The sequence below is a fragment of the Adiantum capillus-veneris genome, chromosome 6, assembly GCF_014529385.1.
Source record: "Adiantum capillus-veneris isolate H3 chromosome 6, ASM1452938v2, whole genome shotgun sequence".
NCBI classification, from domain to species: domain Eukaryota; kingdom Viridiplantae; phylum Streptophyta; class Polypodiopsida; order Polypodiales; family Pteridaceae; genus Adiantum; species Adiantum capillus-veneris.
In genome coordinates this window covers 23,932,190-23,945,247 of record NC_140936.1, presented here as the reverse complement: position 1 = coordinate 23,945,247, position 13,058 = coordinate 23,932,190, and the positions used below count along the sequence as shown (strand labels likewise).

General features: G+C 45.2%; 1 protein-coding gene across 1 annotated transcript in view; it reads right to left on the bottom strand.

The window, feature by feature from the left end:
• Positions 1-13,058, bottom strand: part of LOC147455263 (NADH dehydrogenase [ubiquinone] 1 beta subcomplex subunit 8, mitochondrial-like) — a 68,524-nt gene that overhangs the window by 24,327 nt on the left and 31,139 nt on the right. The gene's annotated exons all lie outside the window — the stretch shown is intronic.

Genomic DNA, 13,058 nt, shown 5'->3' with positions numbered 1-13,058 from the left:
TTGCTAAGTTTGTATATAAGCAAACTAAAGTTAGCACTTTCTGGCAGAAGAGGCAGCAGGAGCACCTTGCTCAACAGGCAACTTCTCAGCAAGACCAACCCTCGCGACTACTCTGGCGTTTTCTCCACAGAAGACCTAGCGTTTTTGCATCAGATCAGCCTTGGCGATTTGTGCACAGCAGATCAGCCCCGGCGTCATCACGACACAGCAGATCGGCCTAGCGTTTTTGCATTTGCAGAACCCCGGCGAGACAGAAGGACCAATTTCAGCCCCTGGCGTTTTTGGATTCCAGCAGCAAATTAAGACCGGCATCATTCACCTAAAGTGTAGCAGATTCAGCCCGTAAAGACCATCAGTTTTCAGCCCTAAGAAACCTCATTTTTCAACCATAAAAACGCAGCCAAAACAGTCATTTTCAGCCACCAAAACAGTCCCGAAATTCAGCGAATAGAACAGATTTCAGCCATCAAGTCGCCGTCGTCATCTCCATCGTCGTCATCGGCATAGTCCCATTGAATCAGTCCATTGCATACGCATTGTACACCTTTGTGCAATCAAAGAATAGACGACTCTCGCCGACGAGAGTGGGGCCTTCGGAGGAGGGTTTTACAACCTCTCGGTGTCGTATCTCTTCTCTCTCCTTCTCTCAGTCTCATTCACTTGCACGCACAATATCCACTCACTTTGTTTGTGATCATAGCACTCTCCATAAAGACCGAAGGCTCTCTCTTTCCCTAAGAACTAAAAGGAACCTTGAGCAATAAAGATCACTAATCTTGAGAAAATACAACATTCATTCCGCTGCACCTAACATTGGTATCAGAGCTTTGGAAGTGTTCTGCATTACTCAAGGGAAGAACCACAAGATTTTTTTTTGCTTGTTGCGATCGCACGAACCCAAGTTTACTTGGGCGTGGCGATTCCTAATCGTGTTTTGTTAAAGAGTGACAGGAATCCCAAGAAAGAAGGGCTTGTCCAGCCTCCCCTTGTGTCTCTTTTCACTCATTGAGAGCGGACCGTGCACTTAGCGGCCGGCCAATCGACGTGAGGTAGGAAAAAGCAACCTTGGTGTGAGCGCAAGGCCGCCAAGGGGTGCGCCTGCAGAAAAGGATAGAACTCGGGTGAAGAGAAAATCCTTCTCGAACGCGATTTGCAAGCGAAAGAAAACCTCAAGAACCCAAGTTCCTCGTGAACTTAAGAACCCAAGACCCCCAAGAACCCACAAGAACCCACGATTGCAGAATGGTCGTCACCCGAAGCGGAATGGATACTTTGCTTGGAGGTGATGAGCATGAGAGAGGCGAAGAAGAATTTTCCCCACCAAGAGGTTTTTCCGACCCTTCCCCATCTACGACAAAGATTGCACCAACTCCTATGGAGGAGTTGAAGCAGTTGTTTCTGGAAAGGAAGTTAGAACACGAAGCAAGAAATGCAGAAAGAATGGCAGAATTTGATCGTGAATGCAAAGAAAGAAAAGCAAAAATGGAACGCAGACCCGCAGAAAGAAAAGCAGAAATGGATCGCAGACACGCAGAAGACCAAGCAGAAAGAAAAGCAATACAAGAACAGAGCGACCAACAAAACAAAAAGTTATTGCGACTTTTTTCTCAACTACACGCGTACTTTGCACAGAATCACGAAAAGGAGACTCTCTCAGTCTCTTCTTCTCCAAAGCATGATACACAGGATTTGCATGATTGTTTGAAGCATGATGATGATTTGAATGATATTGCTAAGCATGATGATTTGAATGACAATGATAAGCATGATGATTTGGATGCCAATGATATGCATAAAAATTTGGATCACAATGACAAGCATGATGATTTGCATGATCAAGATGTGATTTCTCACAAGCATGATGAGTTGCATGAAGAAGATGTGATTGTTCACAAGGATGATGTGTTAGTGGATGCTTTTTCTAGCGAAGCTAACCTCGTTGTAGATTCGATCAATCACCAAGAATCGATCTTGGCTTTCGAGTCAAGGTCCACAGATTCCCCACAAGAAGATTCGATAGATCCCGAATAAGCGATCTTGGCTCTCGAGCCTTGGTCCAAGGAACCCTCACAGGAAGTATTATGTGTTCGCATGATTGATACGCACGCATTGTTCGAGTGTTTCATTCGTGAAGGTTTCCTGTATTTTAGTCAGCATTGTTATGTGATCCCTTTCACTAGGCATGACATATTGTATGTTGAGCACGTTTCTCTCATGGATGAGCACGAATGTATGCAGATTGTTCATGAAAAGTTGAAAGGTTTGTATGTCAGGAAGTCACATTCCATGTCTCTTCCTTGGTATGACACAGTTTCTGAAAGAGCACATAATTGTGTGAGCACCAAGCATGGGCATTTCCATTGTGATTTGCCACAGTTGATTGATTTTGATCAAACAGAAAAGATTGGACCTCATTGTTTGCATGTGTTAGATGAACGGGTTGTCACTCCGTCTCTATGTTCGTCTACATTGCATACACAGTCTTTAGAGAAGATAAGATTTTTTTCCTTCACTTTACATGGAATGGGTATGTTCATGGTTTTGTGTTGGAGATGGTTTCAGGAATTTTCAGCCATGGAGATTCTTGAAGACAGAAGAAGAAGGACTCTAGACGAAGTTGAAGCGAGAAAGGAGATTCAGAAGACTTTGTGTCGCTTTCGGCGCGACCCAAAGAAGCAAGCTTTGCAAACCTTTATGAAGTTCAAGTACCGCACGACCCACACATCAGAGTGGGCCGACGAAGAGTCCCTTCTAGGATTCCGGATGCTGTTGGCGATCTCCCTCGACGCCATACAGTTCGGTATCAGTACCTCACTTTGAAAAGGAGGGGATGTCACGTGACACATCCCAACCCTATGTGTCCGTGGACAAGCTACACCATAGCAAGGTTCCCGTCAATTCAGCCAGTTTAGATTAGAAGTGATCTGGCACTTTTGTGAGTCTATTCGTAGACCGTGCATGCCCAGTCACTTAGCATAGATGCATATCCTCCGGTTGCACACAGCATGATCATCGAAATTCCCATCAGAATCCATTAGCATCAGTTAGAGGAATTTTCCAGTGCATTTAGCCTATTTTCCTATTTATTGGGATTTTCACTTATTATTTTTAAGTGACTTTCCAACAAAAGTAGGTAGGACAATTTTGCTAAGTTTGTATATAAGCAAACTAAAGTTAGCACTTTCTGGCAGAAGAGGCAGCAGGAGCACCTTGCTCAATAGGCAACTTCTCAGCAAGACCAACCCCCGCGACTACTCTGGCGTTTTCTCCATAGAAGACCTAGCGTTTTTGCATCAGATCAGCCTTGGCGATTTGTGCACAGCAGATCAGCCCCGGCGTCATCACGACAAAGCAGATCAGCCTAGCGTTTTTGCATTTGCAGAACCCCGGTGACAGAAGGACCAATTTCAGCCCCTGGCGTTTTTGGATTTCAGCAGCAAATTAAGACCGGCATCATTCACCTAAAGTGTAGCAGATTCAGCCCGTAAAGACCATCAGTTTTCAGCCCTAAGAAACCTCATTTTTCAGCCATAAAAACGCAGCCAAAACAGTCATTTTCAGCCACCAAAACAGTCCCGAAATTCAGCGAATAGAAGAACTCAGATTTCAGCCATCAAGTCGCCGTCGTCATCTCCATCGTCGTCATCGGGATAGTCCCATTGAATCAGTCCATTGCATACGCATTGTACACCTTTGTGCAATCAAAGAATAGACCACTCTCGCCGACGAGAGTGGGGCCTTCGGAGGAGGGTTTTACAACCTCTCGGTGTCGTATCTCTTCTCTCTCCTTCTCTCAGTCTCATTCACTTGCACGCACAATATCCACTCACTTTGTTCGTGATCATAGCACTCTCCATAAAGACGGAAGGCTCTCTCTTTCCCTAAGAAATAAAAGGAACCTTGAGCAATAAAGATCACTAATCTTGAGAAAATACAACATTCATTCCGCTGCACCTAACACATAAAAACTTCGGACTTCGCTTTAAGCGGAAATTCCCATGCATGCCTGGAGTAATCATCAATGAAAGTCACGAAGTACAGGTAATTGCCCAAGGACGGAGTTTGCATGGGCCCACAAACATCACTATGCACAAGCTGCAACCTGCATGTGGCCCTAACTGAACCATCCTTTAGAAACTTAGAACGCTGCATTTTACCCAGAATACAACCTTCACAAACATGTTTGACAGGTGCTTCCAGAGGCGGCAAAGAAGCAACCATATCAGATTTTTGCAAACGCAGCAAACTGGCAAAATTCAGATGACCAAAACGTGCATGCCAAAGTTTTGCATCTAAAATAGCCCTTGAATCTGCAACAGCATTTGCAAAAATTTTGTCCACACTTGTCATACAAAGTGAGCTTATACAGCCCACGACACAAAAGCCCATATACAACAATTTCATCACCAAAACTGAGATCATGAACTGTACATCTGTTATCCACAAATTTGACTACAAGTCCAAGTCTAGCAAGTGCGGATACAGACAAGAGATTCTTCTTGATCCCAGGTACATAAAGTGCATCAACAAGTGTGAAGGAGCTACCATTAGCAACAATGAGCACAATCTTTCCAACTCCCTGAACTGGATAAGAGACGTTGTTGGCACAAGTAACTGAATTCCCATGAAAAGCAAAGCAATTTTAGCCTCATTGCGGCTTGCATAAAGACTTGCTAGAATATCCCAAGCCTGTTTTGCAGATTTTGCTGAACGGATGAGAGGAACAATGGTGCGCTTCAGGGACAACGCAATCAATGCATGAGTCTGCGCATCCTTAACATCCCAACGAGCTTGTTCTGCCGTAGGCAAAACAACTCCAACAGCTACAATCCTTGCAGCAAGACCTGCAACATCCTCAACATCGCCTACATCCTCAGAACCAGGATGTACATCAATGCCTTGCACAATGTTCCAGACACCCTTTGACACAAGAACATGTTGCATCATATAAGCCCACATAGGGTAGTTGTCCCCATCCAACCTGTCCTCAGCAGCAAACATCTTGAACACATCTGTGTTGTTGTTGTCAGCCATGGTAAATGTTGCACCTGCTGTGAAAACTGCCCGAAAATAGGAGAAACGGAGCGGGAACAACCTGTGCTATACAGCACAAACCGTAGAAGACTATAAGGCACGTGTTATGCAGAAAAGGGCACTGACAGAAATTCTGCACAAAATGACGAAATAGCCTATGCAGTACTGCCTGCAGTGGAAACGGAGGCCGAAATGAGCCCAAAGCTCACTGAAATCGGAGAAAGTGAGCAGGCGTGTACTGGAGCAGCTGGCGACTAAGCCCAGGAGGCCGCAACCTGCTCTGATACTAATTGTTGGAATTAGGGTTGCAGAGAAACGCACACAGCTTGGAGAAGACGAAGGAAGCTCAAGGCACACAATAGAGAGTATATTACTTAGTGTGCAATGGAAAGATAGATAGCCCTAGAGTGATGGGCGTATATATAATGCACGGGGGAAAAAAACTCCTAAAGAGGGAAAAAATGCCCCGGCGGTCCTAATGTGTTCACACACATCACTACCACATGTATATGGTAACAATATTGCCCAAGATGAGTGCTCCGGACTTTGCTCAAGGGTTCCTTTTACTTACAGAAGGGAGAGCCTTCCGTTCCTTTAGTGAGAGTGCAATGATCACAAACAAAGTGAATGCTATTGCGAATGAAGGTGTTGAAACTGAGAGAAGAGAGAGAGAAGAATACGACACTAGTGGTTCTCAAACCCTCCCCCTCTCTATGGCGAGAGAGGTCTATGCTATATAGATTGCACAAATCTGGTACAATGGTCTAGATGCAATGGACTTGCCGACGATGTCGACGACAATGATGACGACGAGGAGGACGGGCTGAAAACTGAAAACGCTAGGGCTGAAATGTTGAAATCTACAAAACGCTGACTTTATGTTGATATGTGACACTCTATCGGTGAGGACGGCGATGACGACGACTCGACGACGATGTGCTGAAAATGCAGACGCTGAAATCTGAAAACAGCGGGCTGAAACTGTAAATGCTGGCTGACTCGACGATACGGCGAGGATCTGCTGCGTGTAGGTGAGATCTGCGAGGCTAGGGGCTACATTTACAATGGCTAAGTGCTGAAAACTGAAAACGCTGATGTGCTTGGCTGATTTGGCGTCATGAAACTGCTAAAGGCTAGGCTTGATCTACTACAAGAAACGCCAAGAAACGCTTACAGAAAACGCCAGGTTGATCTTGTTGGCTGAAAACGCTAGGGCTCTCTGTCGGTCTTGCTAAGAAGGTGCACTGCAAGTTGCTAGAACTTCTTCTGCTTCTTCTGCTAAAACTAGGCACCCCATGTCTGCTTATATAGCTGTGAAAAGCTGGGTTGAGCAGTTCTCCTACAACCCACGACCTCTGGAAATTGATAATTTAATTATTAAAAATGTCAAATTCTCTGTAAAATGTATTGTCCCAAAACTGGCCGGGAATTGGATCTTCTGCATGGACAATGCATATGCTGGGTGGTACTAGGTGTGCAATAAGAGGATATGCAACTACTCTAAGTGCTTGGACATGCACGGCCTGCTCACAGGCTCACAAAGCTACCAGAACACTTCCTAAGCTGACCTGAACCCTAGACTTGAGATAGCTTGTCCACATGCACATAGGGTTAGACGTGCACGTGACACCCCAAGTCTAGAATCTGTTGCGACACGAGAGTGATTCACTTAAAATACTTCACAACTTTAAAATCACAATTCAATTTGGTCGACACCACCCGGCGTAGTTCCGTGCCCAGAGAGATTGGCCCCAAAGACTGGCGTCCCTTTCGGTATTTCTTTATATTAATTTTTGAGCAAAGTACAACTCCCGCAAGGTCCTCCGCTCTCAGACTCTGCGTTCAAATGCTCTGAAGGGTGAGGCCCTTAACACTAGGGCTATGTAAACATGAGCCACTTTTGTGGCTATAAGCAACTTTTTTGTAAATTCTTGTCCTCACGGACCACAAAAAACCTCATCAAAACCTTTCAGGGATTTGTTCTCAAGGCATGTAGGGAGTTAATAAAAATTAGAAATAAATAATTTCATGTAAAATTGTTTTTTTGAAAGAGCCATCTTTTAGGTACAATTGAACAGTGTCGTCTCTCTCTTTCAGTTCAATTGTTATTTGAAGTGCTTAAAGTTGTTCAGTCTGTTCTTTTCTATTGGCACGTGGTGCCCATCTTGTGACATGTTGCGTGCGGGGTACGCCAACGAGGGGGTCGATAGTCTCCCGAAGATTAGTCTGCAACCTTCCTTAAACCAAGAGGAGAAATCCTTGCATGGTCAAGACTCGTAGCAATATGGAGACCTCCACCAATCAAGAAGGCGAGCAAGCGCCACCCAAGGATCCTCCCAGCCCTCCCCCAACCCTTCCTTTGCCACCAAATCCAATGGATGCTATGATGCGGATGATGATGGAGATGATGATGCGGCAAGAGGAGACATGTCGACTCGAGCGGGCGGAAGCGGCGGAGCGTAAGGAGCTCCGATTGGCGGCCGAAGCCGCGGCTCGTAGACGGGAGCACGAGGTAGACGCCCAGGTTTGAGGCAGGAAAGGCAAAACATGCGTGATCTCATCATCACCTTGGCCGTGCGATCCTATACCTCTTCTTCGTAGCCCGATTATGAAAAGCTTGCCAAGACCATCGCAAAGGCGACCATTGCTACACGGACGACCGATGAACCAATTCCCGAGAAGATCACTTCAGTAAGTATGACAATAAGATGGATGCAATTGTCAATTCCAAGGAAGGCCGCTTTATTATTGGTGTTGGTCGACCAAAAACAGCCTTGGGCAGATGTTTGAGTTTATGTGCTCTTGAGTCTCATGTGGTTTCTTGTCACGTGACACATCCAACCCTATATGTCCGTGGACAAGCTACAGCATGACCAGGGTTCAATTCAGTCAAGTCAATCTAAAATAGGAAGTGTTCTGGCACTTTTGTGAGTCTGTTCGCAGACCGTGCATGTCCAGACACTTAATTTAGATGCATATCCTCTGGTTGCACACAGCATGATCATCGGCATTACCATCAGGAGCATTTTCCAGTGCATTACACCTATTTTCCCTATTTTTGACATTTTTCACTTATTTATTAAGTGACTTTTGTTGGGAAACTGGGTAGGGTAAATTCGGTAAGATAATACATAAGAAAACCTAGCGCTAGCATTTCTGGCAAAAGAGGCAGCAGGAGCACCTTGCTCAACAGGCAACTTCTCAGCAAGACCACTACAAAGGCCTAGCGTTTTTGCAAGAGACAGCAGAACCTAGCGTTTTTGGATTCAAGACCAACCCTGGCGTTTTGCACAGCAGGTCAGCCCCGACGACCACAGTAGACAGCAGACCCCCTAGCGTTAGCAGATTCCATAGCAAGAAGACAATTCGGCCCTAGCGTTTTTGAATTGCAGTTCAGACCTTAGCGTTTTGTAGTTTCATCGCGACAAGATCACAGTAGAACCCCCAAACCTCGCAAATCTGACCTTCCCGCAGCAGATCCTCGCCGCACGGTGAGATTCATCAAGGTTTACAGTTTCAGCCCGGGAAACGCAGATTTCAGCATCTGCGTTTTGAGCGCGTCGTCATCGCATCGTCGACATCGACATCGTCACCGACATAGAGTCAAAATTCAGCATATAAAGATTTGCAGATTTCAGCCCCTTAACATTTTCAGATTTCAGCCCGTCTCGTCGTCATCCTCATTGTCGTCGACATCGTCGGCAAGTCCAAAGCATTGTAGAGATTTGTGCAATCAATAGTAGATCGCTCTCGCCATAAAGAGTGGGGCCTTCGAAGGAGGGTTTGACAACTTGTCTGGTGTCGTATTCTTCTCTCTCTCTCTCTCTCAATCTCAGCACTTCATTCACAATGTTTATCCACTTTCTTTGTGATCACTTGCACTCTCTCATAAAGAACGGAAGGCTCTCCCTTCCTAGGTACAAAAGGAACCTTGAGCACACTTAGGAGCACTCATCTTGAGCAAAGTTCAACATTCACTTCCGTTGCACCTTACATTGGTATCAGAGCTTTGGCAGTGTTCTTGTCACATGACACATCCAACCCTATGTGTCAGTGGACAAGCTATAGCATGATCAGGGTTCAACTCACTCAAGTCAATCTAGAATAGGAAATGATCTGGCACTTTTGTGAGTCTGTTCCCAGACCGTGCATGTCCAGACACTTATATTAGATGCATATCCTCTGGTTGCACACAGCATGACCATCAAATTCCAATCAGATCCCATCAGTAGCATTTTTACAGTGCATAGGCCTATTTTCCTATTTTTGATATTGTTCACTTATTATTTTTAAGTGACTTTTGTTGGAAAGTAGGTAGGGCAAATTGAGTAAATTTGTATATAAGCAAACCTAGGCTAGCACTATTTGGCAGAAGAGGCAGCAGGAGCACAAACTCAACAGGCAACTTCTCAGCAGAACCCAAGAGGCCTAGCGTTTTTGCATCACTGCAACAAAGCTAGCGTATTTTGGACAAGAACCAGAATCAGCCAGCGTTTTTGCATTTGCATCAACCTGGCGACAGCAAGGAACAGATCAGCCCTAGCGTTAGCAGTTTCCCACCGTAGAACCCCAGCGTTTTTGCATCAGCACAAAGACCAGCCCTAGCGTTTTTGGATCTGCCAGACAAGCCAACGTTTTTGCAGATGTTCGCGACGGAACCTCTTTAAGTACCAGCATTTTCAGTTTTCAGCCCTTAGCACTCGCAGAAGAACCCCCGAACCTCGTAGATCTCACCTTCCCGCAACAGTTTCTCGCCGCACGGTGGGATCCATCGAAGTTTGCAGTTTCAGCCCGGAAAACGCACATTTAAGCATCTGGGTTTTCAGCGCATCATTGTCGCATCGTCATCATCGACATCGTCACCGACATAGAGTCAGAATTCAACAGATAGAAGATTTGCATATTTCAGCCATTGCCCTTTCAGATTTCAGCCCGTCTCGTCGTCGTCGACATCGTCGGCAAGTCCAAGCATTGTAGAGATTTGTGCAATCCGCTCTCGCCAAAGAGAGTGGGGCCTTCGGAGGAGGGTTTTACAACGTCTCTGGTGTCGTATTCTCTTCTCTATCTCTCAGTCTCATGCACTTCCATTCACCGTGTCCGTTCACTTTGATTGTGTCCATTGCACTCTCTCACTAAAGGAACGGAAGGCTCTCCCTTCCGTAAGTAAAGGGAACCCTTGAGCACAGTTCGGAGCACTCATCTTGAGCAAAGTTCAAACATTCATTTCCCTGCACCTTACATTGGTATCAGAGCTTTGGCAGTGTTCTATATCACTCAAGGAAAGAACCACAAGAACCACATAAATTTTTTTGCTTGTTGAGGTCGCACGAACCCAAGTTCACTTGGGCATGTCGATTACTAATCGTGTTTTTGAAGAGTGAAAGGAAACCCAAGAAAGAAAGGCTTGTCCAGCCTCCCCTTGTGCCTCTTTTCACTCATTGAGAGCGGACCGTGCACTTAGCGGCCGGCCAATCGACGTTAGGTGGGAAAAGGCAACCTTCGTGTGAGCGCAAGGCCACCTAGGGGTGCGCCCGCGGAAAAGAGCAGAACTCGGGTGAAGAGAAGATCCTTCTGGAACACAGATTGCAAGCAAAAGAAGAACCTCAAGACCCTTAAGAACCCCAAGAACCAAGACCCCCAAGAACCCAAGTTCCTCGTGTTAGGTGCAGCAGAATGAATGTTGTATTTTCTCAAGATTAGTGATCTTTATTGCTCAAGGTTCCTTTTAGTTCTTAGGGAAAGAGAGCGCTTTCCGTCTTAGGAAGAGTGCTGTGATCACTAACAAAGTGAGTGGATTGTGCGTGCAAGTGAATGAGACTGAGAGAAGGAGAGAGAAGAGATACGACACCCGAGAGGTTGTAAAACCCTCCTCCGAAGGGCCAAGGCCCCACTCTCGTCGGCGAGAGTGGTCTATTCTTTGATTGCACATAGGTGTACAATGCGTATGCAATGGACTATGCAACTTGGTCTATGCCGATGACAACGATGACGATGGTCGAAATCTGAGATCTTCTAATCGCTGAATTTCAGGACTGTTTCGGTGGCTGAAAATGACTGTTTTGGCTGCGTTTTCTTGGCTGAAAAATGGGGTTTCTTAGGGCTGAAAACTGATAGTCTTTACGGGCTGAATCTACTACACTTTAGGTGAATAATACCGGTCTTAATTTGCTGCTGAAATCCAAAAACGCCAGGGGATGAAATTGGTCCTTCTGTCGCCGGGGTTCTGCAAATGTAAAAACGCTAGGCTGATCTGCTGTGTCGTGATGACGCGACACCGAGGCTGATCTGCTGTGCACAAATCGCCAAGGCTGATCTGATGCAAAAACGCTAGGTCTTCTGTGGAGAAAACGCCACAGTAGTCGCGGGGGTTGGTCTTGCTGAGAAGTTGCCTGTTGAGCAAGGTGCTCCTGCTGCCTCTTCTGCCATTTAGTGCTAACTTGGGTTTGCTTATATAGAAACTTAGCAAAATTGCCCTACCTACTTTTGTTGGAAAGTCGCTTAAAAATAATAAGTGAAAATACCAATAAATAGAAAAATAGGCTAAATGCAGTGGAAAATTCCCCTAACTGATAGTAATGGATTCTGATGGGAATTTCGATGATCATGCTGTGTGCAACCGGAGGATATGCATCTAAGCTAAGTGACTGGGCATGCACGGTCTACGAATAGACTCACAAAAGTGCCAGATCACTGCTAATCTAACTTGATCGGACGGACTGAACCCTGCTGTGGTGTAGCTTGTCCACGGACATATAGGGTTGGGATGTGTCACGTGACATCCCCTCCTTTTCAAAGTGAGGTACTGGTACCGAACTGTATGGCGTCGAGGGAGATCGCCAACAGCATCCGGAATTCTGGAAGGTACTCTTTGCCGGCCCACTCTGATGTGTGGGTCGTGCGGTACTTGAACTTTATAAAGGCCTTTAACGCATGCTTCTTTGGGCCACACCGAAAGCGACACAAAGTCTTTTGAATCTCCTTTCTTGCTTCAACTTCGTCTAGAGTCCTGCTTCTTTCGTCTTCAAGAATCTCCATGGTTGAAAATTCCTGAAACAATCTCCAACACAAAACCATGAACATACCCATTCCATGTATAGTAAAGGAAAAAAATCTTGTCTTCTCTAAAGACTGTGTATGCAATGTAGATGAACATAGAGACGGAGTGACAAACCGTTCATCAAACACATGCAAACAATGAGATCGAATCTTTCTATTCGTCGAAATCAATCAACTGTGGCAAATCATAATGGAAATGCCCATGCTTGGTGCTTATACAATCATGTGCTCTTTCGGAAACTGTGTCATGCCAAGGAAGAGACTTCCTGACATACAAACTTTTCAACTTTTCATGAACGCTCATCCATGAGAGAAACATGCTCAACATACAGTATGTCATGCCTAGGAAAAGGGATCACATAACGATGCTGACTAAAATACAGGAAACCTTCACGAATGAAACATTCGAACAATGCGTGCGTATCAATCATGCAAACACATAATACTTCCTGTGATGGTTCTTTGAACCAAGGCTCGAGAGCCAAGATCGCTTCTTCTTGAATGATCGAATCGTCTTGTGGGGTATCTGTGGACCTTGACTCAAATGCCAAGATCGAGTCTTGGTGATTCATCGAATCTACAACGAGGTTAGCTTCGCTAGAAAAAGCATCGACTAACACATCATCCTTGTGGACAATCACATCTTCTTTATGCAACTCATCATGCTTGTGAGAAATCACATCTTGATCATGCAAATCATCATGCTCATCATTGGCATCCAAATCATCATGCTTAGCAATATCATTCAAATCATCATGCTTATCTTTGTCATCCAAATCATCATGCTTGTCATTCAAATCATCATCATGCTTCACACAATCATGCAAATCCTGTGTATCATGCTTTGGAGAAGAAGAGACTGAGACAGTCTCCTTTCCCCAAATCTCTTGCATATGTGCCTGAACTTGAGAATAGAGTCGCCAGAACTCTTTGTTTTGTCGGTCGCTCTGTTCTTGTATTGCTTTTCT